General features: G+C 32.9%; 1 pseudogene; it reads left to right on the forward strand.

The window, feature by feature from the left end:
* The first annotated feature begins 5501 nt into the window (after nt 1–5501).
* On the forward strand, nt 5502–7039 carry LOC112755145 (F-box protein CPR1-like; annotated as a pseudogene).
* Nucleotides 7040–14776: the final 7737 nt, after the last annotated feature.

Here is a 14776-nt window from a genome sequence, read left to right on the forward strand (position 1 = left end):
AAATATGTCTAGAAAGCATTTTGAGTAAGAGCCCCATTACACGTTCAAGCGATTTATGCAACCAAGCAACTAAGTCATTTAATTTATGCTGCGCGCGTGGGGCTTCGTCTTCATCTTCTTTCTCCTCCTCATCCTCCTCCTCTTTTTTTTTTTTTTTTCTTTTTCTTCTTCTCTTTTTCTTCATCTTTTTTTTTTATTATTATTTTCATCGTTACTACCACCATACCACCACATTTGTCTCTTCCTCCTCCTTCTCTTTCTCTTCCTCCTCCTCCTGTTTCTTTTTATATTTGAATTTTTTTTATCTCCTCTTTCCTTTTCTTCTTTCTCCTCCATCATCATTATCGTCATCACCAACATTTTGCTAACATCTTTATTGATTCTGATTCTCTGTGGTGACAATGACATCATTAAATAATTTTGAAACCGAAAATATTATCAAAATAAAACCATTGTATAATATCAAATGAACCGAAAATTGTCCATTATATAAATTCGAATTTACAAACACCTGCGTTTCGAATGAACCGAAAATATTATCAAAACGAAACCATTGTATAATACCAAATGAACCGAAAATTGTCCATTATATAAATTCGAATTTAAAAACATCTGCGTCTCGAATGAACCGAAAATATTATCAAAACGAAACCATTATATAATACCAAATGAAGCAAAAATTGTCCATTATATTAATTCGAATTCAGAAACAAGTCAATTTTGAACAAAAATACATCCAAATCAATTTTGGATCAGACAATGCCATCAATATGACAAAAATTCGATGATAACGATAACGACAATACGTATTAGAAGAAGACAATGACGATAACGATGATAATTATGATGATGATCATGATGATCATGATGGAAGAGAATGATGAAAAAGAAGGAGGAGGCAAAATTCCAATAAGAAGAAGAGAAGGAGGAGCAAGTATTATTGGCGATGACGGTAACGAAATTAAAAAATAATTAAAAAGAAGGAAAAGAAAAAAAAAATGTAGCATCCAATAAGAAGAACGCATACGTGAATTTGAAACAAGAAGAAAAAGAAGAAGTGCAAGGAAAGGAAAAAACAGAAAAAAAAAAAAACGCTTAACTCAAATCACTTGGATAAACTTAAATGTTAAAATTGTTTGGATGTGAAAAATTATTCTTTAAATAATACTTACTATATTATTTTAAGGGATACTCTATTATTATACAAATTAAAGTTATATAAAAAAATATAATTTTTTTATAATTATCTTTTATTATTTTATTATTATTCAAAATATGAGTCCTAACTTTTTTAATTTCTCTTTCATCCTATAAAAAAAAATCTTAAACTTATATTTTTACTATATAATTCACCTTATTTTAAATGTGTTGCGAACAATTTCAACGAAGACAAATGAGGCTACTACTTGATAAATGAATTAAGAGTAATTATCCAAATCAGTCCCCGAGGATTTTAGAATCAGACATTTTAGTCCCCAAGGAAAATTAATACACAGATCAGTCCCCAAGGTTTTACTCCGGCAGACAAATCAATTCCCAGTTCATTTTTCGGCAGAGTAATTACTCAGATCAGTCCCCAAAGATTTTAAAAACGGACATTTTAGTCCCCAAGAAAAACTAATGTACAAATCAATCCCCAACGTTTCTCTCTGTTAGACAAAATAGTCCCCCGTCCAAAAATAAAATAAAATAAAATAATTATTATTATTAATTACACAATAATATTGTACTATATTTTTTGTATTTTTTAGACAAAAATAATGATAAATTTATTCATTAAATTCTTATATATATATATATATAGTCACTCAATAATAATAATAATAATAATAATAATAATAATAATAATAATAATAATAATAATAATAGATATTATTTTACAAGAAATTCAAAGTTAAAATGATTTGATATTTTTGTATTTAATATAATCAAAAGATGTTCTATGTAAAAAAAATTATATATGTTTATATTAAAAAATATGTATTAAAACAAAATATTTTAATTTGAATTTATATTAAATACATATTTTTTTTAATACAAACATATTTTTTAAAATAGTACATTTTTTTATTATATTAAATACAAAAATATCAAATGATTTTAACCTTAAATTTCTTATAAAATAATCTCTAATAAATTTATTGATTATTATTATTATTATTATTATTATTATTATTATTATTATTATTATTATTATTATTGAGTGATTATATATATATATATACACGAATCTAATGAATAAATTTATCATTATTTTTATCTAAAAAATACAAAAAATCATGATATAGTATTATTATGTAATTAATAATAATAATAATAATAAATAAATAAAATTATTAGAGATTATTTTACAAAAAAATCAAGGTTAAAATCATTTGATATTTTTGTATTTAATATAATCAAAAGATATACTATTTTAAAAAATATGTTTGTATTAAAAAAAATATGTATTTAATATAAATTCAAATTAAAATATTTTGTTTTAATACATATTTTTTAATATAAACATATATAATTTTTTTTACCTAGGACATCTTTTGATTATATTAAATACAAAAATATCAAATAATTTTAACTTTAAATTTTTTGTAAAATAATCTCTAATCATTTTATTATTATTATTATTATTATTATTATTATTATTATTATTGAGTGACTATATATATATATATATATATATATATATATATATATATATATATATATATATATAAATTTAATGAATAAATTTATCATTATTTTTGTCTAAAAAATATAGTACAATATTATTGTGCACTTAATAATAATAATTATTTTATTTTATTTATTTTTGGACGGGAGACTATTATGTCTAACAGAGAGAAACGTTGGGGATTGATTTGTACATTAGTTTTTCTTGGGGACTAAAATGTCCGTTTTTTAAATCTTTGAGGACTGATCTGGGTAATTACTAGGGGTGGCAACGAGGCGGGTAGAGGCGGGTTTTTGCTCTACCCGACCCCGCCCCGCTCGACAAAAAACCCGCATGAAACCCGCCCCACCCTATCCGCGCGTAGTAAAATGTTAAACCCTATCCCGCCCATGCGGGTACCCGCCCCGCCCCTACCCGCCCCTATAATTATTAAATCCAACAAATAAAATAAAATTTTAAAAATTATATAACCACCATTTACATACATAACATAAATTAAAGTAAAAATTTATATATGATATAATATTATTAATCATTTTACTAATTATTTTATATATATATATATATATATATATATATATATATATATATATATATATATATATAGGGCTGCACACGGATCGGATCGGATCGGATATAGCCTAAAATTCTATCCGATCCGCACTGCACTCATCGGATCGGATCGGATACGATATCCGCATTTTTTTAGGCCGGATCCGATCCGATCCGATCCGCATACTTGCGGATCGGATCGGATCGGATATCGGGTATATCCGCATAATTAAAAAAAAAAACTATTTTAAAATTCTATTTGACTATTTTTACAAAAAAAATCCAAAAATTTCATTTTTTATCTGTTTAAGCCTATTTACTCCTAAAATATTATCAATAATAGTTCTTTTGAATAACAAAAACAAAATAATAACACAAGATTTAAGTTTAATTATTCTAAGTTGAAGTACAACATAAAAAATTAAAAACAAAATATCATAAAATTCATAAATAACACACTAAAATTCATATCACATTAGGGTTTATTTTCTTAAACTATGCTATTTATATGTGATGTGCGGATATGCGGATTTGCGGATCGGATCCGCGGATATCACTGCCAAATCCGCAATCCGATCCGACATAGTGCGGATCCGATCCGATCCGATCCGATGGCTCTACGGATCGGATAATATCCGCAAAATTCGGATCGGATGCGGATAATTACCGCGGATATGCGGATATTATCCGATCCATGTGCAGCCCTATATATATATATGTATACTGGGGCGGGTAGGGGCGGGTTTAACCTAAACCCGACCCCGCTCCGCCCTGCCCAAGAATTCGCCCCATTAAAATCCGCCCCGGTGCGGAGGCGGGTAATTACCCACCCCGAGCGGGTAGGGGCGGGGTGGGTACTCGCGGGTTCGGATAGTGTTGCCACCCCTAGTAATTATTCTACCAGAAAATGAACTAGGAACTGATTTGTCTGTCGGAGTAAAATCTTGGGGACTGATCCGTGTATTAATTTTCTTTGGGGACTAAAATGTCCGATTCTAAAATCTTCGGGGCTGATTTGGATAATTAATCATGAATTAAATAGCGTACGTGATTGAACAGGTTGCTACTTCGCAATGACGCAATTTATAAAAATCTCCAAAGGCACCTCGTGAATCTCATTGTTCTACTCATTCATGGTCTCCATACACATTACTTCGGTTTAAATTCAAGACTATGACTTATCATGTGCATGTTTATATATGCTCTTTTATAACGAACTAAGTTTGCTCTCTAGTGAAAGATTTTGAAAATTGAACCTGTTATCGAGTTGCTTTAATTATTAATTTATTATTTTAAAAGTTTAATTAATTTAACTGTAATTTAATTAGAATAATTAATTTATAATAAAATAATATATAAAATTATAATTAAATACATAAAAACATAAATATATATTAATATTAATTTTATAATTTTATATAAGTATCATATAAGTATAATATAAGAATTAAATAAAAAAAAGTCACATTTCAAGGTTTATATATGTATAATATTTATGATATTATATATTTTATGTTATAGAATAATAAAAGATAACCAAAAAAAATATTAATTTAGTTATATCTTAATTTGTAAATTTTTTATTTGAAAAATAAATATATTTTATATCTTTTAATTTTTAATACATATTTAGTTTAAATTAAATGTATTTTGTTCTTTTGGATTATTAAATGTATTGGGTTATACTATTAAAGATAAGGGTAATTTACTATAATAAAAAAAAACTTTTTTGTTATGAATTTAAATAGCCTATTAAAAACATCTATATAAGAGTCATAAAAAAAAAGAAAAATTTTAAAAACCAATTGGTTTCTAGTTCTATCACCCCGATCATTTCCAGTTAATTTAGTAGTTTACGGGAGATTTTTAAACAAGCGTTTTAGCTTATTAACCGAACTGTATAGTGAAACGGTTTTTTATTTTTAAAATTTTAGGTTTAGTAGTCTGTTTGTTAGTCTATATAAACAAGTGTTAAAAGTTTATATTCATGATAAATTAGTCCTTAGTCTTGACTTGGATGGAAACTCATATGCAGTCGATTTTACGTGAAGTTGATAACTGAGCGGTTAGATGATTTGATTGATTTGACTAAATTTTCATCTAATAACTCTCAGTTATCAACTTCACATAAAGTAAACTGCACCCGAGTTTCAACTAAACATATATGCTCTTTGATTGGTCTACTTCAAATTTACATATAATTAATATTATTTGAATATTTTATATAATTGACATAGTGTTTACCACAATGTAGTCACCAAACGGTACGGTGTTTGAGTGTTTGGTAAAGAACGTTAGAATGCTTATCATCTATTCATAGTCTTCACCATCCTCACACATTTGATATATTACCACAAAAACAGTCACCAACCACAAAGCCATGCTCTCCCTATGCATTCTTTTCATTCTCTTACTTCTTCTAATGCCATTGACGAGTATAGCTAATAACAAAATTCACATTTCTTCAAAGTTAAGATTACCCGAGAAGCTCAGCATCACACATCATTTGCCACAAGAATTGGTTTCCAGCATCCTTTCAAGGTTGCCAGCGAAAGAGTTATGGAGATGCAAGTTTGTTTGCAAGTCATGGTTCCATCTCATAAATGATCCTAATTTTGTTACCAATTACTATGTTGTCTACAACAATAGCAAGTTAGCAACCATAACCATTCTCATCTCCTCCTTATTCAAAGACCTTCACTTTCTAGCAATAAAACATTCATTTCTGTTCTTTCTTGTAATAATGCCACAGGATCCGTTTCTTCTCAAACTCTAAACCTTCCTTGTGAATACAATTCAGCTCATAAATATTGGACCGAAATCATGGGTCCTTGCAACGGCATATATTTTCTTGAAGGCAATCCAAATATGATGATGAATCCCTCTTTAGGACAATTCAAGGCTCTGCCAGAATCTCATTTCACAACCCCAATTGGGACAAACTCTTTGTCCGATTATGCCGGATTTGGCTTTGACTCAAAAGCTAATGACTATAAAGTTGTAGTGATCAAGGATCTTTGGAACAGGGAAACGGATCAAAGAAGACTTTGGTGTTGGACAGCAGAGTTGTACAGTCTCAATTTGAACTCTTGGCGAAAACTTGATGCTCCTCTGCCATCCCCCATCGAAATTTCGGCCTCTTCTCGAGTTTACACTTATGAAAATAATTGTTTTCACAGGTTGGGTTACGTTGAAGATGAATTTGGTGAAAGAAAAGATGTGGTTCTATCATTTGACATGGTTAATGAAGCCTTCAGAAAGATCAATGTACCGAGAGTATGCGAATCTTCGATAGCATCCCTCGCCACGCTTGTCCCGTTCGAGGAAAGGAGAAACGCTATGAATGACTATGATGTTTGGATGATGAAGGATTATTGGGATGAAGAGTTTTGGGTGAAGCTATACAGTGTTGGACATGTTGAAGTGATTTCAAGGCTTGTGGGATTTTATAAGAGTAATCAACTTCTTTGGAAAGGTAATGATGAAAAACTAGTAATGTATGAACGTGATTCCCAACAAGTAAAGGATCTTCATGTTTATGTTAAGAATGATTCACTAAGAGCTGCTAGATACATGGAAAGCCTTGTTTCACTTCAAAGGGGACATGAGTTTCGTCGGCAATGTCTTCTAATTGATTGGATTGGATCTCGGTGCTAATGTAAGTTTGAGAAGTAGTGTATGAATGCCCATCTTTAACAAGAAAATGTAAAATAAAAACACTTGGTGAATTTGATTTAATTTTTATGATTTAGATAGTATTTTGAGTCAAGAATGTTCTCAGTTCCAACAAACAAGCAACTAGAAGTGTTAGCATTATCATGGCTCATAATTTGATTCAATATATCTTTATTTAGTTGTTGGAGAAAACTTTGGGATGTATAAAACCTATAAAGCACGGACACTTCATTGAGTTGTCGTGTCTGCGTGTCGGACACATTTCGGACACGACACTCATCGACACTCGTCCGACATGCGTGTCTGCTGTGTCCAACCGTGTCTTAATAAAAAATAAAAAAATTTCTCCGAACACACTTGGACACACCTAAATACCATCACGTGTCAGCGTGTCCTATCTTATTCTTAACATATAATTTTTAAATAAATTTAGATATAGTATATATTATTATTTATTAAAACAAAAAATATTTTAAATACTTGATATAATTAAAATAAGACATTAAAAATAATTATAAAATTAATTTATATTTTAATATCAATAAAATATTAAAATATAATTACAATTTATCTAAAAAATACTTTATATTTTATATGTATACGTGTTTCTGTGTCATGTAAAATTTTAAAATTTGCGTGTCGACGTGTTCCGTGTTCCGTGTCCCGTGTCATGTCGTGTCCCGTATTCGTATCAGTGCATCATAGTATAAAACACAAGCAACCCGTGAGCTCTCCGGTAAATCTGTGGGTGCTTTGACTAAGATAGCACATGATTCTTTCTTGAATTACGAGTAGAAACCTTTAAGTACTACAAATAACACTATAATTTCAAGCGAATCTTTCTAATCAAATTCTAGAAAAGATTAATAATGAGTAGGTATGGATTCACTCACATGAAAATTTTATACGACTTGTACAATAAACATCCAAAGTGATTCTCAAACAATTCCAAATCAGACTCACTCCCCTTCCTTCAACAAATTTTCCTCCCCAGGCCGGAATGAGAACCCATTATGAGGAGCTGGTAAACTTGAAGACCCGTCTTCAGGAATCTTTGGAGCATGTTACTAAAACGTTTTTTATATATGGTCACGACTCACGATTTAGAATAAACCGTGACTATAGGTAAAGAAAATCATTACCATAAATCTATGTTTTTTTTTTTTTTTACTTTACGTCATGATTTTTAACTGGGACCAAATTTAGCATGATGCTTTATATATATATATATATATATATATATATATATATATATATATATATATATCTCTAAGAAACAATTTAGACATGATCTAAAATCGTAACCATAACTTATTCCTGTTGATCGAAAATATTTGATTTCGAAACACACCATATAGTCGAAGTACAATGAATTTTTATTTCGAGAAATGAAGTTTGTTGGAGAATAAGAAACAGAAGCTAGTCTATGTAAGTAATCATGGAATAAAAATTATTTAAAGTTGATTTTGGTAGTTATTCACGTTGTACAAAAAGAGCGGAAACAATTGGTTGAAAGTTAGCACATATGGAAGTTACTCTTAAATCTTATTGGTCAATAATTTCAATAAATAGATGAAAGATCAACAAAGAATGGGTTGGAACTTTGTTTTAGAAAAACACTCAACCACACACATATCCCAGCGACTTTCCGAGTTTGCGTTCGAGTCATTTTTTTGTAGGGTTCCTTTCATGTCTTTCCTTTTCATTTACATTTCCTGTAATCTTTATTTTCTTTGCAATTTTATATTTCAAGCACTTTTACTTTTTTCTTTCCCTTTAAGATTCTGCATTTTGTATTTGACTTCAAAGTCCTTTGATCCATCGAAGACAGTTTACTACTTTATTCAATTTTAATACAATTCATTTCAAATTCAGTCAATTTATTTTCAAAACTTTACTTTGTTTATATTTCAGATTTTCTTTTATTTTGCGCGATAGAAAGATCTTTTGATGCACTTTAAAAAATTGGTACTCATAGAGGAGTAGGTTTCGCTCCCAGACCACTAGATATCAAACCACTTTTGATTTGCTAAAAATCGATAAAACAAATTGGCATGTCCGGTGGGGCAGTTTGAAAGTTTAACTGTGTCAAATGATTGTGTATTTTCATAGTATATGCAATTAAGAAGTGGGAGAATTGTACGCATGGCAGACAAAGTTTTGAATATTAATGGTGGTTCATCTGCAAGCGATAGTGTGCTTGTAGTTGCACAGTCTTCGACAGATGTAACTTCACGTCTAGAAGGAAATGTATTGAACGAAAGTGTGGTGGTTACTAGTTCTCAAACAGGGAATAGTGGGAGTAATACGCGCCCACGTGGTAATCCACTACAAACTCAGTCCTCAGTAACTGCCGGTTGGCCACCTTATGGCCTCCCTCTAGGTTACACACCACCAATAGGTGGTTTCGCTCCTCCAATTTGATTTGGAAGCACAGTTGGAGCAAATAATGTTCAACAATTGAAACAACATCCCGAGTATTCTTGAGATTATTATGTGGGTTCAACATCGGGTAGTCTTGGCTCGATGCCAGCTTTTCGACAACATATTGATGAAAGCCATCATGATATAGTCAACTTGTTGACCCAATAAATGACTATAATTTTGAACCCTATGATGGCGAATCATGAGACAAAGTTTGAACGCTTCGCTAGGCAAGTAGAGCGAATCGCTCGAATTGTCGATTATGGTGAGGGTGATAGGTAGAATATGGAAGGAAACCATGAGGGTTTTGAAAATTTGCTTAAAAATGAAAATGATGATTGATAAACTCCATTTTGAGGGTTTATCTTGTATCGATTTTAGGGGTTTTATCAATGATTCCACACGCTTTTCATATGAAAATACAAGACTTTGTGTTCCTTTCCTAACTTTTGCCTCATGGATGAAAACATGCTTATTTTGCACTAAATTAGATACATTTCTAATCTTCTCTTGATGCCGTTCGATGCCGTGACCTGTGTGTTAAGTGGTTTCAGAATATAGGGCAGGGATGAACCGGAAGAGAGAAGGAGAATGGGCACGAAGGAAAGGAGCATAAGAAATTGAGCTTTGGAAACTTCAGCAAGGGCGCGTGCGCGTACTTGGCGCGCCCGCGTGGATTGCGCAGCTAGAAGTCAAAGCCAGAAGCCAAGCCACGAGCCGGCTTGTGTAGCGGCTAGGCCATAACCCCCATGGGCGCGCACGCGTATGCTGCGCCTCCGCTCACATTGCAAGATGCCCCAGTGGCGCGCACGCGTGCTTTGCGCGTGCGCGCCGATGCTCGAACATGATTTTTTTAGAAGTCACGTGACCTGGGCGTGGAGACAGTTGGAGATCTCATCTTGGGGGAAGTGCCTTGGCGGGAAGAGCTTAAGAAGACCAAGGGTTGAAGGGTTAAGGACTTTTGGCTCATTTTTAGATGGTTCTAGATTTTTTTGGCTATTGTTAGTTACACTCTTGAGTAGAGAGAGAGAGAGAGAGATTCCAAGCTCTCATTAGGGTTCATCTTCATCCATTTTCTGAATTTCCAATCACACTTTGGTGAGATCCATTGCAATTCTCAATTCATTTGTTCATGTTATAGATTTTCTTCTCCAATCTCAATTAGTGCTTGTAATTGCTCAATCCTCATAAATCCTAGATTCAACTTTGTAGTTTTGGATTTTTTCAATTTCTTGAGAAGCTCATTTCCATTGTTGTTCTTTGTTAATTGTTGTTAGTTCCTTGTGTTGAAGCACTTTCAATTCTACTTCCTTCTCATTTTTTTACTATGCCTTTTTTCCTTGCTCATCAATTGTTTGATAAAATGCCAACATTAGTTATGGAGTAAAAGTTTCTTACTTGGCATAGGGTTTGAGTCATTAGAAAGAGTTGAATAGTTTATGTCAATTGTTGATTTGGAATTAGAAATTGCTAATTGACTTGGAGTGCACTAAAGCTATATTTCCCTAAGGTGAAAACTAGGACTTGTGACTCAAGTTAGTTACTCTCATTTGACTTTCCTCTATACCTAGGGGTTAACTAAATGAAGCAAGGCCTAATTGTTGTCATCATTGATGGGACTATAAGGACAAAATTTCTAATGCCAACCCTAGGCCAAGTCTTCTAAAAATTGATTGCTTGTTTGCCATTTATTTTGCTAAACCTTCAAAAGAACCGCAACAAGGCTTCCTAATCGATAAGATGCATGCTCTAGCAATTCCAAGGGAGGACGACTCGGGGGACTAGTATTCTCGGTTATAGATTGTAGGATTGTTTGATGCGAAGTTTGAATGTCGATTAGACTATACTCACGATTATATCCATTATTGAATTCTATATCGGCATGATAAATTTCGTTTATCAATGATGCACTCCTGGGTAGGGAAAATCCTCGAATGGTTCGTCGTGGCCAAAACGCTGATGATGTGTTGGCTCGATTGCCAGCCAATCAAGGTGGCAAACGTTATCAAATTACGAGAATTGTGGATGATGTACTTAATAGGGTCAGATTTAATGTGAGTTTTATGAATCAACCCTATTTTGTTTTTGTTTTTCCTGCTGTTGTTCAAATGGTAGAAGTGCCTTGAGGGGTAAAATATCCTAAAATAATTACAAAATTTGTCGGAGAAGTTGGTGAATCGACTACTAAGCATATTGCTCGATATTTGGTCGAGATAGGCAATTTGGTCAATGATAAAAATTTGAAAATGAAGTTCTTTCCTTCTTTGTTAACGAAGAATGCATTTACTTGGTTTTCAAATCTCAAGCCTGATTCGATGGTGACTTGGGCACAGTTGAAGAGTGCTTTCCACTCTCAATTTTATAGAGGGGAATTCGATGTGACAGTTATTAACTTGGTGGCTTTGAAATGTGATGATGGAGAAATAATTTATGATTACATGATTCGTTTCAATATGGTCGGAGTCGATGTTATGTATCTCTTCTAGAGAGTGAGGTAATAAAGATAGCAACTATGGGGTTAGGTTTTTATATGCGTCGAAAGTTGCTTAACGTTCATATACCGGATTTGGTCCATTTGGTTGAAAGGGTGCGCCAGGTAGAAATTCTTCGGAAAAAAAAAGAGAAGTATAAAAATGAAATAAAGTTGAAAAGTAAATCTTTTTCTCGAAAGAAGAAGGTGTCATATGTTGCGATGGAGTCCTGAGTGAGGAATCTGATTTTGAAATAGAAGTCGATTTGGCTGAATTAAAGAAAGGGCCACCTTATGTTTGTTCTGTGCTTAAGAAAATCTCAAATGTTGATAAATCGAATGATTCGAAACATAAGAGTGGAAAAAAGTATAGTTTGGATATTTCGAAATTAAATAAAATATTTGATGTTTTGCTTAAGGATATACAGTTAATCTTGCCAGAGGGCAGGACATTGCTTTCGATAAAAGATTTAAAGGAAAAATCCTATTGTAAGTTTAATCAAGCAACTAGCCATTCGACTAACAATTGTGTCCATTTCAAGGACTTAATTCAAGAAGCAATTATGGAAGAAAGGTTGAAATTTGATGATGGCAAAAAGGAAATAAAGGTTGATTCCGATCCTTTTGATGCTGGGGCTAATTTTGTTGAACCATGTTTTGGTGTTAACATGGTTGGTTTCTCCTATGAATTTGATACTGCTTTAGGAGACTTCGAAGCTAATGTTAGAGTAGTATATTCTGGTGTTGGTGACAAGCTATTGAAATTTTTAATGCGAAAAAAAAAATGAAAGATCGAGACGTGTCTTTGTGCCCTTGATGTAATGTTGTCTTCGATGTTGAGGCTGCAGCTATCTTTGAGAAAGAAAGAATGAAGAAAGAGTTGGCTCATAAAGAAGAACAGGTTCGACAGAGGCAACCATCTCGAAGAGTGGAATGACAGTTCTGGTGTCCCTCAAAGAAAATTTCCTGCCCCATTGGACTGTTCGCAGGCTTTGGGTGTACAATGGATACGAAATTGTCAGGAGTTTCATAATAGAGATGTGTAGTACAGTCGTAACACACAAAGGGGTTATCGAGGTTTCCATCATGGCCGTTATGCTTATTTTCAAAGTCAAACCAGAGGAAACCAAAGAGGAAGAGGTGGACATCAGGTACAAAGGGAATCTTTAAGTGATAGAGCCAAGGGGACAACTCCTTCTGTTTATTCCCGCATGATATTTCCGGTCGATGGGAAAACGGTCCCAAAGGAGATTCTATCTCCTGCCAGGTTTGACAAAGGTAAGGCTGTGATGGTAACCCAGGAAGTTGGTAAAGAAAAAGACGTTGATCTAGACGAGGAGTATTTCGAAGATGGTGATTATGAGATGGTAAGTACCATTTCAATTATCCCAACTGCGTACTTAGGGGAATTTGAAGGGAATCCGTACGAAGATTATGATGTGGAAGATGAGGAGATTTTCTCATTCATTCAAACTGAGGATGAGTTGGGTTATTTCTAGAGGCCTACTGAAAAACAAAATTTCCATCTTCGTCCACTGTATATTACGGCTTATATGAGTGGAATTAGCGTAAACAAGGTTCTGATCGATGGGGGAGCATCAATTAGTTTGTTGCCAGAGAGAATGCTAATAAAAGTAGGGAAACATTGATGTGAGCAAAACCGTCGGCTTAGAATTTTCACAAAAATATAGTTCCGTTGCAAGTATAGTCCCAAGCCAACAAGTAATGCTCAATCAAAGTTTGATATTTTCAAATACAAAACAATAAACCGAGAGTAATGAAACATCGGGTCGTTTTTCCTAGGATGCAATCGAAGTGTTACGCTTTCGGTTGTTAGGGCAAACAGAGCGGTTTTCAAATCAAAGAACGAAAGATTAAAAGAATTAAGATATAAAAGAACTAAGTAATGATCAAAATTGTAATTAATGCAATAATAAGGAAACAAGGTCAAAACTAGTGAAAATGCTAAGATATGTATAAAAAGCCTTGACTTGGGAATAAGGATCCAGGAAATCCTATCATCGCCATAACCAAAACTATGGTAAAGCAATCATAATTGACCTTAATCCATAAGTCCTAGCTAACTTACCAAACTGGTTGGTAAAAAGCTAGCTTTAATAGAAACAAGAGTAAGCTAACTCCCCAAGAATTACCACTAAATGTTGGACATCATGACTCTAGTATCCTAGGAACTAAAACCCCAAGCCAAGGTGTGAAAATCTACTCAAAATTACCAAGTGGCATTTTCACAAACACTTGGTGGGCACAAAACCAAAACATGAGAATTTGCAAAAGAAAATGGAAAACTATAACCAACTATTCACAAAATCAACTATAAACAAACAATCAAGCATAAAGAAAGCATAAAACAGTAAATTCATCAATCAAAACTTCAAGAAACTCAAAATTGCAAATATGAACAAAGTAACTTGAACCAAAAGAAAATGAAAATAAAGATGCTATAATTAAAGAGGAAATGGAGAGTACTTACAATTAAAGATGCAAAATCCAAGATCAAACTTGCTATAAAATGCTACATGAAATGGAAATGAAATAAAACCCTAGGAGAGCATTCTAACTACACTACTCCTACTCCTAATACTATGAATTAAAACTATCTAAGTGAGCTCCCTAAGCTAATGCTTTCATATGTGTTGATATCCCCTTGATATAGCACTTTTCATTCAGCACAAAGCCTTCCAAAACTGGGTCAAAGGCCCTCAAAATCGCGAATCACATGTTTCATTAATGAAATCACGTGCAGGGACCTGTGCGTACGCACAGAGCGTTGTGCACACGCACACTAGCCGATTTCCTTCTTGTGCGCACGCACACTTTGCTGTGTGTGCTTTTCCTTATTTTCTTCATGTGTTCTCCCTTGTACATGCTTTCTTTCACTTTTGCCTAGCCAATCTTGTCTAATTGACCTGAAATCACTTACAAAATATATCACGGTATCGAATGGCATAAAAGTGGAATTAAAA

The sequence above is a fragment of the Arachis hypogaea genome, chromosome 16 (genome assembly GCF_003086295.3).
Source record: "Arachis hypogaea cultivar Tifrunner chromosome 16, arahy.Tifrunner.gnm2.J5K5, whole genome shotgun sequence".
NCBI lineage: Eukaryota > Viridiplantae > Streptophyta > Magnoliopsida > Fabales > Fabaceae > Arachis > Arachis hypogaea.